The sequence below is a fragment of the Ahaetulla prasina genome, chromosome 3 (genome assembly GCF_028640845.1).
Source record: "Ahaetulla prasina isolate Xishuangbanna chromosome 3, ASM2864084v1, whole genome shotgun sequence".
Classification (NCBI taxonomy): Eukaryota; Metazoa; Chordata; class Lepidosauria; order Squamata; family Colubridae; genus Ahaetulla; species Ahaetulla prasina.
Genome location: NC_080541.1, coordinates 172329328 through 172348253, shown reverse-complemented (window position 1 = coordinate 172348253; position 18926 = coordinate 172329328). Strand labels below are relative to the sequence as shown.

At 40.4% G+C, this 18926-nt stretch overlaps 1 protein-coding gene across 2 annotated transcripts in view; it reads right to left on the bottom strand.

Moving 5' to 3' along the window:
- TRABD2B (TraB domain containing 2B) overlaps positions 1-18926 on the bottom strand; it is a 282822-nt gene that overhangs the window by 181980 nt on the left and 81916 nt on the right. The window lies entirely within an intron of this gene.

Below are 18926 nucleotides of genomic sequence, written 5' to 3'. Positions count from 1 at the left end.
GTCCACAAGTCTTAAAGGGACCAAGGTTGGAGACCTCTGTTCTAAAGTCAACGTGAAAGCAAAAAGAGAGAGAAAGAAGATGGTTGGAAAATATTTTTTTCTAACAAATATTGACTCCATATTTGTAGACCCGATAATGGTAAAAAGGACACTTCATTACAATTTCAAATTGACGTGTTTTCTTAAAAGCTCATTTTTCAGAATGCAATGATGTTTCCAAATATGTTTTCATTTTAAAAAGATAAATCCTTCCAGTACAAATGAGAAAGAATCCAAATATTACTCAATTGCCCAAAACACAAGGCTAATAAATGGAATAGACTTCTGTCTCATCTTCCATGTTGCTTCAAGTACAGCATCTTCTAGCATTTCTTTATTGCTTAAATTCCATCCAGCTTATCCAGTAATAAGTGGTTTTTGTTACTCCATTCGTCTTTCCGAAGAATTTGTTACTAAAGTCATTTCATTAGTAGCCATGATTCAACAAGCAAAGGAAATAGCTAAGGAAGAAATGTATACAGGCCATGATCTTCAGAAAAGACTTTATTGGTGATTGCTAAATCAAGACATGGTCCTGGGAAACCCAGGCATATTTGACTTCGTAATATTTTCCTGCAATGGAAAGGCTTTGTTTATAATAAGATTAGACCTTTGCTAAATGTAAAACCTTAACACCTGGAGGGCAATTTCATTAGTCAACATTCATTAGTCAAAATGGCCATTCATTAGTCAAGCTATTAAGTGCTTTGTGGCTTATTTGGGCCTTTGCCAGATTTATTTCATCAATTCTCAACCAGTGGCTTTCCAGACATAAACACAGACGCACACACACACATATATTCATGCAATAAGGCTGTGATGCTTTAGATTCAATTCAATTCCAAAGATATCCTATGAATTGCAAGGGGTGAAACATAGGAGCAACTTCTGAAAGCAACCACATCTTTCAGGAAGCTGTTTAAAACTTTGTGAACAGCTGCTCTCCTTGGCCCTGTAAGACCTGAAACTTTTTTGGGGGAATTAAACCTAAATGAGTGGAAGATTGTTTACTGTACCAATTTAACTGCTTTATTGATATGTTTTCCAATTTTAGTTGTTTGTATGCTGATTCTGTTAGATGAATTTAATAATATTACTATTGGAGAAACTAATTTAGCTTGCAAAAAGCAATGCAGAAGTATGAAAACAAGTTTATTAAGTTAAACAGTCCTTCATAAAACTGCATCACCCTAATGGTCTACATGAATATGCTGAAATGCTGAAATTTCATTTCATGCTGAAATGAAAAAATTGCTATATTTTCTGCACAAATTCAGATCTTGTAAAAGGAAGCTAGTGAACAGGGATAGCACTAGCATTATATTTCTGGGCCTTAGAAATATTAATCTCAGCAGACTCATAATACTCATCTTCATATGAGACAATTTCTATAGCTTGGACCATTTTATCTGGCTTAAATTAAAATTCAAGCTGGAGAAGATTGGGACACTTATGGGCCTCTTCCCCCCGCCCCACTTTCTCATTTATCTTCTCATTGATCCGGCAGCTGTACAATAAGATGAAGAGGTCTCCCTCCTTCCCTCTCCACCCATCCCATTTGATGTCAGGCTCATTGCCAGAAGACTGAAACAACCTGCCTAGAGCAGCAGAAAACCCCACTCTTTAGCCAATGAGATCTCCCAAAGCAACTTTTCAGTCAAAGAATAGTCCCTGTTCTCAGGCTTATTATTTTAAAAGATACAACATACAAGGAAAGAAGCCTGTAAGAGTGGAAGGAGAAGCAAATTCAGGTGCCCAGTTCTTAAAGGTATAGTTCCAAGCATGATAAAGTCATGATAAAAACTTTTGGTTATGGATGTCAGCTAGGGCAGGGGTCTCCAACCTTGGTCACTTTAAGACTTGTGGACTTCAACTCCCAGAGTTCCTCAGCCAGAGGAGTTGTAGTCCACAAGTCTTAAAATGACCAAGGGTGGAGACCCCTGAGCTAGAGAATTGTCAGGGAGGACCCATGAAGTTAATCCAGGGGTCTCCAACCTTAGTCCCTTTAAGACTTGTGGACTTCAACTCCCAGAGTTCCTCAGCCAGCTTTGCTGGCTGAGGGACTCTGGGAGTTGAAGTTCACAAGTCTTAAAGGGACTAAGATTGGAGACCCTGAGCTAATCTGTCAGCATAGACAATTATCACAATTCTTTTTTCCCCCCCTTCAGCTATGCAGGCTTTTAGAAGGGCAGAAACTTAGTCACAATAAGAGAATGATCAATCCATGGAAAGTGGTTTTGGATGTCAAAGGATAAAATGATAAAAATAATAAGTAAATAGGTAATCACCATGGAATGTTCTGACCAAGAGCTGTGATTTTTCTCAAGCAGGAAGTTGATCCTTGTCCTTGGCCCATTCACTTGTTATCAATGGTGGACATTCACAACTGGCGGCAGTTTCCCTATGTCCAATTCCAAGGTTGCTGTGTTTTTGTTTGTTTGCTTTTGCTTTTCTGCCTTTTTATATATATAATCAGGAAACTCTTAATTGGAAGCAATTGTTTTACTTTCATCTCTATTGCTAGCCAATAACCAAACTGATTGGTCAGACATACTTATTGGGGCAAAAAAAGGATGCTTTGTGATTAACTGACTTAAACTAACTTAGTTTTAGTCCTCATTATCATAATGACCATTATTTTATTTTTTTATCTGCAAGTGCTACAAATTCACAAAGAGTGGCATCCACAGTCAACTGGTCTTAACAATGCTCTTAGATTGTGCTTCATTTCATACATGAAATTAGAAGACTTGTGGCATGAAGAGTCTCAACATTTGGAAATGCCCTTCAATTATAAGAAAACATCTACTAATTTCTACTAAAACCATAGTCTAGCTGTTTAAGTCTTCCTTGGGATCTAAGTTACCAACCCATGCTCAGGTCACAGCCCAAGACAATAGTTGATTGGCAGATGTGGTATTGGAGATATTTCCAGGGTGAAAAAAAGTGTAGGTATTCCTAATCCTTCTATTCCCACCTACTGAAATGACTGATAATGAAGTATCCTCTCTCATTGTTTATCTTGTGCTTAATACCACTATCTGATAAATCTTCAGACCACTTTCATTTCCCATTTATCATTCATATACCATAGATATAAACAGACATTATTATATACAAAGGAGATAGGAAAGTATAAGTTAACCATCTCTTGTTTTTTAGATTGACAGATGGGTGTGAAAAGCAACCCACAGCATTAGTTAAACTAATCATGCATAGCAAAAGAGCTGGGATGGTGCCGTGGTTAGAATGAAGCACTGCAGGCTAACTCTGCCCAATACACCAGGAGTTTGATACCGACCAGCTCAGCCTTCCATCCTTCCAAGGTCAATAAAATGAAAACCCAGCTAATTGGGGGAAATATGCTGATGTTGTAAACTCCTCAGAGAGTTCTGTAAAGCCCTATGGAACAGTATATAAATCTAAGTGCTGTTGCTATTGCTGCAGCTAAAACATTTTTTATTCCAAATTTGAGCTCCACCTATATGGCTGTGCACTATATGACAATCTTGCTCTATTCTTGGGAATCTTCAATAATTGTAATAAAGCAAAGATTTCCTGTTACCTAATTGTCTATTGGCTCCTGATCAAGCCCTATAGCAGCGATGGCTAACCTTTTTGCCATCACATGCCAAAAGTGGGAGGAACGCGGGGGGGGGGGGGGTGCGCGCACGCATGCCCACACCCATAATTCTATGTGCCCTGCACCCCCCCATGCATGCACGAGTGACCTACCCATGCTCCCCCTGCATGGTGGGCTTGGTAGGCCCATTTTTCACTCTCCGCAGGCTCCAGAGGCTTTCTAGGAGTCTGGGGAGAGTGAAAACAGCCTTCCCCACCCCCTGGAGGCCAGAAATGGCCCATTTAATGACACCGGAGCTGAGCTTGCATTCCCACCGATATGGCCATGCGTGCCACAGGTTCGCCATCACGGCCCTATAGCATATATTATTATGGTAATTGCTGTTTATTATTATTAGATTTTACTTAGATCAATGTCATGTGTGAGAATTATACTAAAAACCAGAAGATTCTTAAATCTTAATTAAATCTCTTCCAAGTAATATAATGCAACTTTCTGGTCATCTGTAAGCCAGCTGGTCCACATGTTCTCTTTAGAAAAGAGAAAACATTTAAAAGGCATAATTTGAATGGGGGCTCATGAATTGTTCACTGTCCATCTTTTCTAATCCAACTGTTTCCTCTTTTTCACATTACTTTTTTTCTTTCTGTATCTTTGAGGTTATTGAATACCGGGAGAAGAAGAGCCAGATGTTTTGTCGCAAAAAAGGTTAGTAAGATACCGGAATATTCTGCATTTCAAAAGATTTCCCAGTTAGGTGTCTGGGGAGAACTGAATGTGGAGGAGAAGGAGACTAAATAGCATGTAGAGTTCAATTTGAAGTTGTTAATTTATATTATGGTGTTTTTTTTTAAATGCTGAGATTTCAGTAATGGAGAAGAATGATGGAGAAGATAAATAACCTGGACCTGATATTCTTTAGTTGCTCATGAAGAATGAAATGGTTTTGATCAGGGGTGAAATCCAGCAGGTTCTGACAGGTTCTGGAGAACCGGTAGCGGAAATTTTGAGTAGTTCAGAGAACCAGCAAATAGCACCTCTGGCTGGTCCCAGAGTGGGGTGGGAATGGAGATTTTGCAATATCTTTCTCCCAGGGGTGTGGAGAAATGGGGATTTTGCAATATCCTTCCCCTGGAGTGGGATGGGAATCGAGATTTTACAGTATCCTTCCCCTGGAGTGGGATGGGATTGGAGAGTTTGCAATATCCTTCCCCTGCCACGCCCACCAAACTACGCCCACAGAACTGATAGTAAAAAAATTTGGATTTCACCACTGGTTTTGATTATTGTTATTCTGGTTCTTAACTGTTAAAACTGGAAGGAGATTGGAAAGACTTTCAATTGAAAATACAGACACTTTCTTTGTAGGAAGAAGCAAAACAGAAACAAAATCTCTTTTTGACTTCTATGTTGTACTCCAAACAGGTTTTTAAACTCATTTTTGTTTACATAAATCAAGGGAAAATATATTATGCCTTTTATATACCAATATTTCTTTTAATTATCTTTGTCAGTGAATAGAATTTAAGGCTACAGTTCTAGTCAAATGGATACATTTCTAACTTTCCTGATTAGAAATAACAGTTGAAGTTTCCATGATGAAGTAAATAAGTTACAGAAGTACTTAATTTCAACATTCTTTTATGAAATGTAGTCATAACTATTTTAGATGTAGTGATAACCCCATTTTTTCTTCTTGGAATGAAAGCCAAACATTCCAGAAGCTGCAGGTTCTCCTGTGTTTGTCAGATCCATTTGTAAAAGGTCTACTAACTACTTAGTTGGAGGAGTGAAGAGAGCCTGAATCTTGAAACAGCTTCATTCTTTTTTTTAAAAAATCAAAATTATTCACAAAAGATTCAGTCGGAATACCATTCTTCAATAAAAAACATAATCATGTCACTATGCAAAAGACGAATATGTAAATTTGACCTCCGCAACAGAAAATTCTGAATGTTTTAAACATGTATTTAAAGCCAGCTAGCAGAGGCTTAAATGCATCCTTTTTTACAGCAAAAATTGGGGTGGGGGGCGAGTGGGGAGGGAGAATCTGCATTTTAGAAAATTACCATTTCATCCTTCTAAGGGTTGGGGTCACATATGGTCTTCAGACAATTGGTTACCAAACCCAAGGAATACAAAGTTGAATAGCATATGGAAAGAAGGACAATTTATGGATGGAACAGCGCAGGAAGCACATAAAGAAATACAACTGGAGGCTAAGAATGAATACAGTAATGGAATAATGGGGAAAAGTTTGTGCTTCACATGCTTACTAGAAGTTAATCAGGAGAGTACCAGCTGTTGATTCGCACTTTTTATGTGGGTAAAAGTAAGCAGTAAAAACAGTTTCAAAAGCAAATACAACCTGGAATACTGTCAGGAAGTTGTGTCTTGTATATTGGTTTTTGCATTTCAACAACTTTCCAAGGTACCATCTAAAATATGAAATAAATATTATTGTATATGTTATTTTTAATATAAATTGTATCATACAATTTGAATCATACAATGATGGCACACATTTCATTACTGATTCAGCACAGTGAACAGGCAAATGTGATTATTTCCCTCTAAAAAAGGAGTATCTTCTAATTACTTCTGATATTAGTAGCTTCAGATCTGGAGAAATGCGACGGAGATGGGCTATTCTCTGTTTTCCTAACTGTACTCTGATGTTGAAACAAGCTGTTTGCGAAATAAAACACAAGGTCAGGCAACTAATCCATATTTAAATTTTTGTTTGACATACTGGTGACAAAACTATAGAAACATGCTAATTTGTAATATAAAAAATAACAGCTGCCCTTTGCTCATCAAATAATGGTTCAATTTGAACACAGCAGTGAGAAAATACTCATGGGAAACTTAGTGGTTTCCTATATGAGGAACATAACATAAATTGCAGGGGGAAAAATATGGAGCACATGTTCACAAGAGATTTCAAAATCTCCCACAACTACAACATCCATGATTTGTAAGCTTAAAAGCTAATTATGTTTTACACTGCCATTACACAGTGCAACTATGAAAAATTATCTAGTAGATAGACATTTACCACAGAATCATTTTCCTGTAGAAATGGGAAAATGTATTACAGGAAATGAAGTTGAGTGAAGAAAATGAGATGGCCTATCAGCCAAATATATAGAGTAGGACTATGATTATCAATTCACAGTGCTGTATATGATGAAAACCTGGGATATTCTCCAATAACTACAGATCTTCTTTATAAAAAGTTAATGGAAATAGGGAATATAATTTAACATGTTCAATGAAAAGACACCAAACTCCTGAACTAGTTACATTAACTCAGATGTAATATTTGGAAATGTAGAAAATAAGATCTCTGTCTCAACTCTCCTAACTCTAGAGTTTCAGCTATTTCTCTTTCTAATGAGGTACCTATTTTGTGTTTCAGATTATAGACATATCAACATCTCACTGTTTAAACAGTTATACTTTCAGTATTTATTATTTATGCCGACATTTATGCTATGCCACAGCAATGTGGATATGTACAGCCTAAGAGAGAGGTGAGTGTATCTTCAATTCCATGCTTATTATGCAATGGACATGGTGCAATGAATACATAGGTAGTGATTGTTAAAAAGAAAAAAAGAAGCTTTGCTCTGATATTTGAACTTACATGAAAGCAGAAATATATGTGAAAATTAAGAGAATAATATGAATACCTTTATCAAATTATATAGTGTTGTTGGAAACAACTGGATGAAAAAAACAGTCTGCATCATGAGAACAAGAAGAAATGAAGAATAATTTGGTGCAATGGCAAATGAACGGTAATGCATCTGTGACTTATTTTTGAGTGTTCATCAAACAGTTGAACTTGCTATAAGATCTCTCATTGGGATCAGCAGAATGGCAATAGTGATTAGCAAGATTATACAGCTGAGATTGTTTAAGGGTTCTGGAAAGGAAATCCGAAAGGAAGAGAGGGAAGAAAGGATGCAGATAAGGGCTCTGTGTGTCATAAGCAGGGGTAAAATCCAGCAGGTTCTGACAGGTTCTGGAGAACCGATAGCGGAAATTTTGAGTAGTTCGGAGAACGGCAAATACCACCTCTGGCTGGCCCCAGAGTGGGGTGGGAATGGAGATTTTGCAGTATCCTTCCCCCAGGAATGGGGAGGGAATGGGGATTTTGAAGTATTTTTCCCCTGCCATGCCCACCAAGCCACACCCCCAGAATCCATAGTAAAAAAATTAGAATTCCACCACTGTTCTAAATGTATTTTGAAGTGAAATCAGTGACCTTTAGGACTTTGCCTTTGGCCCAACTCTACCTTTGATACTGGATAGTAAAAAAAAATTGGATTTCACCACTGGTCATAAGTATTACCACAATAAACAGAAAAGGAAGACATAGGAAGGAAATTTTTCCCTAAAGGGTCGTCACCATCAATGGCACTACATCAATGATTCTATACATGGAATGCAAAGAAGAATAGATGATTTAACTTCTCATTCTCTCACTGTAGCCATCCCATCCCCAATTGGAAGATGCAATAAAATGCCTGGTGCTTTTTTGAGAGACATGACAAAATGAACATTTGAAAGAGGATATTAGCATATAACTACCTTCTGTTCATACAACTCTGGACCTAAACCAGGCCAATATCTATAACTGGGCCTCATCTGTTGCATTAATTTTGACCATTTATACTATAAATGCGCCTGATGCAATAAAATTATAACAAGCATCATATTTGATCTTACAACTTTTAGCGCTGTTCCTATTACTCAAGCAGTTCCACATGTAACACACCAAATCTGCACAGATTTGCTAAAAACACAATTCCACGAAGAAAATTCAAAAGGACTGAGATTGCACAAATCTGGCAAAGAGGAAAGCAAGAGAAAGAAACCCAATTTGGTTTTCTTTGGGGTAAAGAGAATCCACAACAGGCTCCCGCTAAGATTCTGTTATTCACAATAAATAAACACAATAAATAAATAGCCTTCCTAGAACCTGTTCTTGTTTCTTGACCTTGCCTATTTCAAAAGGCTGACGGTGAGCTAACTCGTAGTCTTCCATAAATTCAGTAGGAAGGAATTGAAGGAAAGAATTCCTGATAGATTAAGTATAATTTTGATAACAGATTATTAGAATGATAGCTTCTGTGTATGGCATGTATGCATATGCATATATGTATCAGTCCTGTTATCTGTGATTTTTTTTCTTGAATATTTTGGCGTTCCTTAAATTTAATAATCTGCTTATCTGTTCTTTTAAATCGTTCAGGTTCACTGAGACAAAACATGTTTAAGAACAGCTAATATTTCCTCAATCGCTGCTGAAAATTTACAAAATGAAACGTTTAGTCTTCCCTGATAGTTGTTTCTAACAACCAACTAATCTTCACTTCAGTGAAGTATGAGTTAAGGTGGACTTTAAGCAGGGGAAAATGGATCAACTAACTGACACTCATCTTAATTCTTTTTCACTTTAAATTTACATCTGGTTAGGATTGAATGGAACCTTTCATGTTTTAATGATAAATTGTCTTCTCCTGTTATAACAATGTCCCCAGACATCTTGTCTCAGCCAAAATGGTTTTGGAGAACATCTGCTTTTGATCTAAGAGAGTTCTTTCAAAATTTTGTGGACCTAATCTCCAACTTAATCTCCACAAAACAGAATGTTGAAAAGTAAGGAAGCCCTTAGCTAGGGGAATTTTAATACATTTAGTAATTATATTCTCAATGTATAGCAATTTATATTCAAAGATCTCTCCAATAACTTCTCCTTTCACTATGCATGTTCTCATTGAAAGGAAGCAGATAATCGCTCTTGAAACAAATTATTCCACCTATGGGATTTCAATTATTATCTGTCACTGTGATTAAACAGGATATTGAACTTGAATCTCTTCAAAGCACATCATGCTGCTTTATATCTCATGATGTAATACAGATAATTAACAAAACAGTACAGTTACCAATTATTTTAATTCAATACTTAATGATAAGCAGTAAACATTAATTCTACTTAATGTTGTTCAAAAGCCAAAAACAACTAGAAGAGGGTTTTTTAAACCAAATAAATCATATGCATTGAAATGGTGAAGGGAATTAAAAAAACCTAAAGGTGATCAATATCATTTTATCTTGATTTGCAATCTCAAGAAGTATACATAACCTTGGTTATACTTTTACTGGCTGAGCCTCCTAATAGTTTATCAAGCAAAATGCTTAACTGCAAAATGGTAACATTTTTAAAAAAAGGGTGGAAAGAGATGGGGGGAAGCTTCCCTAAAGACTTTTTTTTTCCATTTTTTCTTGTGGCCAGGTCACATAATGTCATGCAACCATCTTGCCAGGAAAAGTAATCTGAGCAACTCAGACAAAACAAACCACAGACTTCAGATGGGCCAACAAATATGGACCTCTAGTGTCAAAATCCTTTAAAAAAAATCACGAAAAGCTCTATTAGTTTCAGTTTTATTTCCAAAGTTCCCAAACTACATAGAACATTTTAAAAGCCATACTTTCAGCAAGTGAGTAGCTTTTATTGTTGTTGTTCTTTACTAATCTGAGTAGAACTGGGGGGTGGGGGTGGGGTCAACTTCACACCCCTTCATTTGGAACTCACAGTCATTGTCCAAATAAAGATGGCAATTGCTCATTTGTAGTTATCTCAGAATGGGGTCAAAACTGAAGTGTGTGGTCTAGACATGGGGACTCTAGACCCACCACATTTTCAGTTGGCAAGGATTTTGCCTCTTACCATAAATGAAATAAACTGCCAAGAAGTGTAGAACATCTTCTGATACGTTCTGGAAGAGTCCTGACCCCAACATCTTGTCTTTGCAAAAATCAGCATAGTTATACGAAGTCATCCTGGCATACAATGGTAATCTTGGGGTGCTGTTAGCATACTGGAACTTATTAATGCCAAGGAAAGTTGAGAAAATATCCAGGATTATTATTTTTTTTAGTTAGAAATAAAAAAGCAAAACACCAGAAGAATGTGGGATAGGTAAAAAAAGTACATCTAACTTAATCATTCTAATTTTGAAAAAATGCCTTTTCTACCGAGATCCCAAAGGTGCTTTTTCAGGAGGCAACTGGACTTTCTTGTTTTTTTCTTTTGAAGACGTTTTGCTTCTCATCCAAGAAGCTTCTTTAGCTCTGACTGGATGGTAGGGAATGGAAGGATTTATATTCCTTTTTTTTTTATTTGAACACATTAAAACATAAGACAAACATACGACATTTACATATATATCACTATTTCTTATCAGCTATTCAGAGCGGTCTTTTCTTACTGTATATACATATTTTAATCTTATCTTATTTTACTTTTATGATCTATCTTCCTTTATTTCATCTACATTCTACCCTATTATTCAGTTTTCTTACCTTTCCTAACCATTCATACCATCTGTACCAGTCCTTATAATATTCTGTATCTTCTTTTTCTTTGATTTCTTTTGTGAGTTTATCCATCTCAGCGCATTCTAGAATTTTCTTAATTAAATCTTCCTCTGTTGTTGGCTTCTCTTTTTCCAATTTTGCATGTATGCTATACGTGCCACCGTTAATATGTGTAGTATTAAGTATAGTGTATCATTTGTGTGGTTTTCTGTTGGGATCCCTAATAAGAATTGTTTTGGCTCTCCCTTTATTGATTTCTGTATTACCTCTTCTAACCATTTTTTAATTTTAGCCCAAAATTGTTTTGCCACTGGGCATGTCCACCAGAGATGGTAATATGTTCCGTAGTTACTCTTACTTCCAACACTTTGGTGAGTTACTAGGGAACATCTTTGCTATTCTAGCTGGATTTATATTCCTTGCAGACAGCTGAACATTTGCATTCTTTTAGAGAATCGTTGAGGCAACTTGGAGGTTTATCTGTGTCCTCAGGGTCACTTGAATATTGCAAATGGGTGTGGAGCCTTCTTGGCTGCAGGATGTTTTCTGCCCTGGTCACTTCACCGTTGAAGACAGGCACAGGCTGTTGGGGATGAATCGGTGTTGCCTTCATCTCAAACTGAAGTGCAAACGGAAGTGTATATGGTTTCTTTGATGAATATGAAGAACAGCTATTACTCCATACCAACCCATGCACTCTCACATAAACCTAAAGAGTTGCTTAACATTATCTTAAAAACTTGAATAAAATACAACAATTCACCTAAAAAACTAGGCATATTCCTTTTCTTCATAACATACGTTTTAATAGAATCACATTGGATGACTCAAGTTGCCATACAAATATAAATAAACATCACATTTGTCTCTTAAATCAGCGGTCCCAAACCTTTACAGCTTGGCAGCCCAGTGGGGAGAGATGGGAACTGGCACGTGCTAGCGGAGGGCTGGCATGTTTGAGCTGCGCACATGTATGTGCGCAGCAACCAGCCATTCACGTGGCCTGGTTCCAAACAGACCACGGCATGATAGTGGGCCACAGCAGGGATTGGGGATCCCTGTATTAAATACCATGATTTGGATCACAAATTGTTAATTATGTTGGCAGAAAATCATTTCTCCATTCATGAAAGCTCCATGTGTTGCATTGAGGGACCTGAATATGAGATATAGTCCAGGAAAAACTGTTGAAATGTCTGGGCAAAATCTCATATTTCTCTGCTTCCCAGTCCCAGGCTTCTGTACTTAAGAGTTCTCTCACAGAATGAATGGAAATTACAGTGTATAGGGATGTGTTTGCGTGAAGACTGGGAATCCCCACCTATTCATCCCCTTGCAGTACAACCACCTCATTCAGCAAGGTCCTCAACCCTTTGTAGAACATTCTGGAAAACGGAAGGTTTACATGCTCTCTATGACTTCATTTTTTGTGCTTGCTTATGAAATTTAGCTCCCCCTGATTTTGACTGCTCAAACAAAAACCTAAAAACAGAGAGAGAAGAAAATATTACGTTTTCTGCACCTATTACATCCCCCCTCTCCCTTTCTCTCTCTCTCTCTCTCTCTCTTTCTCTCTAAACACAAACTTTTAAACCACTGGATTTAAACTGCAGTCAGAACTAATTTGTGACAGCATTCATTCATGTTCCAGTCTATGGATTCCAGAATACAGTTAGTTTTAAGCTTCTACTACTAATTTCTATGCATCCTAGAAGGCCCCATGAGATTTTATGTAAGATACTGCAAAAACAAATATTGTACTTGAGAAAACAATGCATTATAAGTTCATGAAAAGATGATGAGTTGAGGGGGCAGATAGTTCACAATTGGGTATGATGACAACAGCAGTGGAAAATAAAATGCACTTCAGGGAAATTGTGGTTAGAACCATACCGGGTCTCCAATTCATAAATACCAAAAAAGCTGATTGAGAAAGCAGAGGGGATTCTACAAAACAAGATTTTAGTCGAGCAGCTCTCACTCCCCCATGGTCTCACTTTACCTCCTGTTATTTAATTTTCATGCTCAGATATAAACTATGTATGATAAAATAATCCTGAGCAATGTTAAGATAGCTGTCAGACATAACTTTATTACAAAGTGAGTAGTTACTAGAGAACTGACTGTGAAACAGGAACTAATTTTACAGGCTAGAATTAAAATCTGAAAATCTGTGCCAATTCTCTTATGTTTCAAACAAGTTTTTACGTATGCCTTGCTATTTATTTTTGTCTGAGTTCCTGGAAGATATTCCCACACTCACTATTGAGTGAGTGATCATGACTAAATAAAACTTCATGTGAAGCGGTTCATGCGATGGCTCAATAATCACTTTTCTAGAATGAACCTCTTATTGTATTTAACCCCAGAAATAATTACCACAATCAAATCCTGGTTCAGAACATCCCAATACACGATTCCTTTATTATTGAGCCAACCTTGGATTATTAAGAAAAAGAGGTTTGCAGAAGTTGCTTGGTGTCACGGATTTGAGAAAACAATTTTCTTTTCCAAACCATAAATTGCTGACATCTAAATATTATTTTGCTTTGATTTAAGAAACCATCTCTCAACCAGAAACTTCCACCACTTCAAGCTACTGTCTGCAAACTTGTTTTATTCTGCTTCAAACACGCTCCTTTGCTCATGATCTTCTCAGAATCTAGCTAATGTGCAACAGGTGAGACATCTGAAAAAGATTAGTAGTGGCTATCAGTATAAAAAGATAATACTATAGGAGTTCTTTTTTACTTATTTTAAAACATATGAATCCAACATTGAACACTAACTGCAGAATCCAATCCTACCAAATAGAAGAGCAACATCTTCGGTTTTAATATTAATGACACTTTTAAAAACTTGGTTTTCCAGTCTGCATGTGTGAATTGCAACAAGAGTGAACCGAGATATATGAATAGGTAATTAATTTTTTCACAATATAAAGTAATGTGGTTTTATGATGGAAATATTTTAAGTGTTGGTTATAGTTTATTGTTTGATTTTTAATCACTGTATTATTATGTGTTGTGCCTCGTGAGTCACTTAGATCAGGGGTCCCCAATGCCTGGTCCATGGCCCGGTACCGTTGGAACCAGGCCACAAGCCGCTGGCAAGCGTACAAATCTCCATTTGTACAAACAGTGGGTGCATGCGCAAACCCATCCCCTTCCACCTGCCCCCGCTGCCACTGTCAGTTCACGGAGCCAGAAAGGGGACCACTGACTTAAACTGAAACAACATAAATCCATTTGCAATACATAAATCCTTATGCTACACATCTAGGTCATTGATGTTTCCAGTACAATCCAATCAAATAATATAGGATCAACATTTGCCATTTCTAATGGTATTCAATTTTTGTGTTAAAAGGAATGTACAATTGTAATATCTGTAATATTAGAGATATGAGAAAAAAGGAAAAAAAATTAGAATAACCTACTTTTTCCCAGTATCCTCCATATTCTTAGCAATATAATGAAAATAAACCATGTTATTAATTCATATTTATTCTTATATTTCTGAAATAGGAACAATGCAAATTACACATTACAGCTATTAAAACACTCCATAGAGAGGCAACATGATAGTAAGTTTTTCATAAGGCTAATTGTTGGTACTGATATTTTTAATATGTTTAATAACCTTAATGTTATGTATTCATGTTTGTACCTTTAAATATTTGAGCGGGAAATCAGCACGTTGCTGATTGGACGAAGCCTCCAGCAGAACTGTATAAAAGGAGAGGTTTTTCCCCCAGCCTGTTGCTGGGTTCATCCTATATTAAAGAGCTGTTGTCACTACCCTGGTCTCCAGCCTCGTTACTTCCAGAACTTAACATTGGCGACGAAGGTGGGATCTCGAGGCTAAGGAGAACCAGAACCGAACTGAAGCACGATAGACCCGAACCCAGCAAACTCAGGGCAGAAAAGCGGAGATGGCCAGTTACACTCCGCCCGCACCGTTTGACCCGGCTAAAGAGAAATGGGGAACGTATATGACCCGTTTCGAAAGCTTTCTAAAGCCAACGAACTGCAAGGAGTTCCAGATAACCGAAAAGGGCTTATTTCTTAAGCCACTGTGGTCGGAGGTCATCGATATCGCGGAAGCCCTGGCAGAGCCAACGCCGTTGCAGTCGGTGTCATGGCCAACTCTACAGACTTTACTAAAAACCACGCACCAACGCCGTCCAAATACGTGCGGCGGTTTGAATTCGGAGGCGAAGGCAGATGGAGGCGAAACCATCGGTGACTACATGGCCGCCCTAAGAAAAGCGTCCAAGGACTGCGGATACCGCGACCTGGGCGAGGTGCTCCTCGAGCAACTCATCCGAGGTCAAAGACATCCGTTTGCGGCGGCGGCTGCTAGCAAAGAGCAACCTAACGCTGGCCACGCTCTGGGCGAAGCCAGAGCACATGAAATGTCCACCCAAGCGGCGGAGACACTGCAAGCCTGTCCCACCAAAGGCGGGCGCGAAGGCAACCCCGGTGCACCAGGAGGAGGTTCAGACCGAATCCGACGGTGAAGATGAGGAAGGGGTCTGCCGAACCGAGAAACGCGACAAAGGGGACAGAGACGAATGCGGAAGCTGCGGTGGTCAACACCAGCGGCAACGCTGCAAGTTTAAGGACGCGACATGCCGGCGGTGTGGGAAGAAAGGGCACCTAGCTCAAGTTTGTCGAGCGGCCCAACCTTCCCGCCGAAAATTCAAATCGGCCAATCAGAGCGCGGAATCGGCAAGGCGACCCGCGATTGGCTCAAACAAAAAAGGCGCGGATTCCAACCAAACAACTGTGGTCATAGGCCGCGCCTCGACCCGAGTGGAGAAGAAGATCTTCACCAAACCAAAAATAGAGGGAGTACGGTGCCGGCTCGAAGTAGACACGGGGTCAGCGATCACCATCATGTCCTGGGACACTTTGGCGAAGTCGCTGCCGTCCGTCGCAAAGCGCCACCTGCAAGAACAACGGCTACGAGTCCACGACTACCAAGGGAATCGCATCCCTGTTCGAGGGACCACCTCCGTCCGAGTCGAGTACGGTCCACACAAGAAGACCCTGCCCATCACGATCGTCGAAGGGACCCTGCCCAGTCTGTTGGGACTAGACTGGTTTCGTGCCCTGGGCATGGGAGTGACTGGCATCTACAGAAGTGACTGTAACCTGAAAGACATTCTCTTTAACGAGTTCAAGATGTCTTCAAGGACTGCCTGGGCAAGTACAAGGGACCCCTATTTCCTTCAACTTAGACCCCAGGTAGCCCCCATTAGGCTTAAGGCGAGGAGAGTCCTTTGCCCTAAAACCAAAAATCGATAAGGAGCTAGATAAGCTCATTAATCAGGGGATTTTGGTGCCAGTCGATCACGCAAAGTGGGAGACGCCAATCGTCACCCCAATAAAGCCGGACGGGTCAATTAGAATTTGCGCTGACTACAAGGCGACGCTTAACAAAGCCTTACAGAAAAGCGCTTACCGGTTCCGTGGTGCAACACTTATTGCACTCTTTGGGGCAAGGGCAAGTCTTTGCAAAGTTAGACTTGGCCCAAGCCTACCAACAACTGCCCGTGAGCGCCCGCACAGCGAAGCCCAAACGATTGTAACGCACAGGGGGGCCTTCAAGTGCACCCGATTGCAATTTGGGGTCAGTGTGGCACCAGGGCTGTTTCAAAACCTAATGGAACGACTACTGCAGGGGCTCCCAGGGGTAGTCCCCTACTTCGATGATGTCCTAATTTCAGGGAAAACATGGAGGAATTGGGGAGGCGGTTAAGAAAGGTTTTGGGCATTTTCGGACAGCGGATTAAAAGTCAAGGCAAACAAATGCCAGATAGGGGTCGAATCCGTCGATTTCTTGGGCTACCGGATAGACAAGAAAGGAATTCACCCTACTGAGAGCAAGGTCAAGGCAATTAGGAAGGCTCCAGCGCCCAAAAACAAAGCAGAGCTGCAGGCATTCCTGGGGTTGGTGAATTTTTACGCGGTCTTTTTAAAGAACAAAGCAACCGTTGCGGAACCGCTGCATAGGCTCTTAGGGAAAAATACTGTTTGGTCTTGGGGAAAGTCGGAAAATAGGGCTTTTGAAGCAGTAAAGAACCTGCTCTCAAGTGATAGCCTGCTCATCCAATATCACAACTCATTACCCCTAGTGCTGGTTTGCGATGCCTCCCCTTATGGGGTGGGGGCTGTACTCAGCCATAGACTTCCAAACGGCACAGAAGCCCCTATAGCTTTTTACTCTAGAACGATGTCCTCCCCAGAGAGAAACTACAGCCAGTTAGATAAAGAAGCACTAGCCATTGTGTCAGGGGTTAAAAAATTCCACGAATATGTTTTTGGGCGGGATTTTGAAATCGTGACTGACCACAGACCGCTACTAGGAATACTGGCTGGCGACCGCCCAACGCCTGTGGCACTTTCGCCACGCTTGACCCGCTGGACTATATTCTTAGCAGCTTATTCGTACAAGCTGCAGCATCGACCAGGAAAAGAAGTGGGGCATGCGGACGCGTTAAGCCGATGCCCACTACCAGGGGCGATCGAAGACCCCACTCCGGGAACGCCTGTCCTACTTATTGACTCTTTGGACTCTGGCCCAGTCACATCTAAGGAAGTGGCTCGGGCATCATACCGGGACATTGTGTTAAGGACTGTACTCGGTTGGGTACAGAGAGGGTGGCCCGCTGCGCCGGGCGAACGGTTCAAAGAATTTGTTAAAAAACGCGATGAGCTCTCGGCTCAAGGGGGGTGCCTGTTATGGGGTGATCGTGTAATAATTCCTGATAAATTAAGGGGAAAGGTATTGGACCTCCTCCACGAGGGTCACCCAGGGATCGTAAGGATGAAGGGGTTAGCTAGAAGCTATGTGTGGTGGCCACTCATGGACGCAGAGATTGCTGAGAGGGTAGGGAAATGCCAGGCTTGCCAAGAGTCCAGACCTCTACCCCAACGGCCCCAGTCAGGAATGGGAAAAGCCCCAAGGGCCCTGGTCAAGAATCCACATTGATTTTGCTGGCCCTTTCCACGGCCAAACGTTCCTAGTGGTTGTGGATGCATTCTCCAAATGGTTGGAGATCATACTCATGAAATCCACTACGGCCGAGCAGTAATCGCAGCCCTCGCCACCTATTCGCAACTCACGGGTTGCCGGACACTCTGGTGTCCGACAATGGGCCGCAATTCACGGCAGCCCAGTTTGAAGAATACCTGGCAGAGGAGGCATCCGACATGCCTCTCTGCGCCTTTCCACCCTGCGTCGAATGGCCTTGCAGGCGTTCCGTCCGGGCGCTAAGGAGGCATTGTCCAGGCTCAAGCCAGGTGACTGGCAAACAAAGATAGATTTCTTTCTGGCCGTTCAGCACAGAACCCCAAGCACGGCTACAGGCAGAAGCCCAGCCGAATTGTTGATGGGACGGAAACTCCGGTGCCCACTTGACCGTTTGAATCCCCATTACACACCAGAGGGTTACAAGGGGGAACTAGAAAAAACAAGGGAAATGGGCATAGGCGACCGGGTGTGGGCCCGAAACTATGGGGACGGCCCTAGTTGGCTCGCAGGACAAATCATAAAGACAACCGGCCCAAAATCGTATTTGGTAGAGCTACAAGACAACCGAGTGTGGAGGCGCCACATAGATCAGATAAGGAAACGAATAACTGATCAAACCGAACCAAACGAGACAGATAGTGACCAATCCTTATTTGAACCCACAGCTGACCATAACCCGGAGGCGCAAGACTTAGCTGAGGTCCCGGAGGTCCAGCGACGCCATCAGGTTCCCGAGGGAATCGGCAGGGAAAATCACAAAAGTAATCCAAGGCCGGATGGCCAAGAAAAAGAGTCTGCAAATAATCCAGGGCCCGTTGGCCTAGAGAAAGAGCTGGGAGGAGAAAACAGCCCCTCCGACCAGCTC